Source organism: Tupaia chinensis, unplaced genomic scaffold (genome assembly GCF_000334495.1).
Source record: "Tupaia chinensis unplaced genomic scaffold, TupChi_1.0 Scaffold145659_1, whole genome shotgun sequence".
NCBI lineage: Eukaryota > Metazoa > Chordata > Mammalia > Scandentia > Tupaiidae > Tupaia > Tupaia belangeri.
Window position 1 is genome coordinate 259,916 of NW_006205516.1, and position 332 is coordinate 260,247.

Sequence of the window (332 nt, forward strand, 5' to 3'; positions counted from 1 at the left end):
CCTGTTTTCTGTTACGGTGTAACAAGTTATCCCAACGTAGGGACCTAAAATAAACATTTTGTTTCCATCATCATTTTGTGGATCAGAACCTTGGGGAGGCCTTACATGGGTGGTTGGTTTCTGTTGCAGTGAGGACAGCAGAGTCTGGAAGATCCGCTTCCAAGATTCTCCTTTACTCACAAGCTAGGTGCCTTCTGCTCCTTGGCCTCTCACTCCCTTCCTTTACATGGTATGGTCTCCTCCATGGCCTGTCTCTGTGGCTTGGGCCTCGCAGAGTGATGATCTCGAGGTGATGGGCCGTTTACGGGTCGGCTGGCTCGACTGAGTGTTGC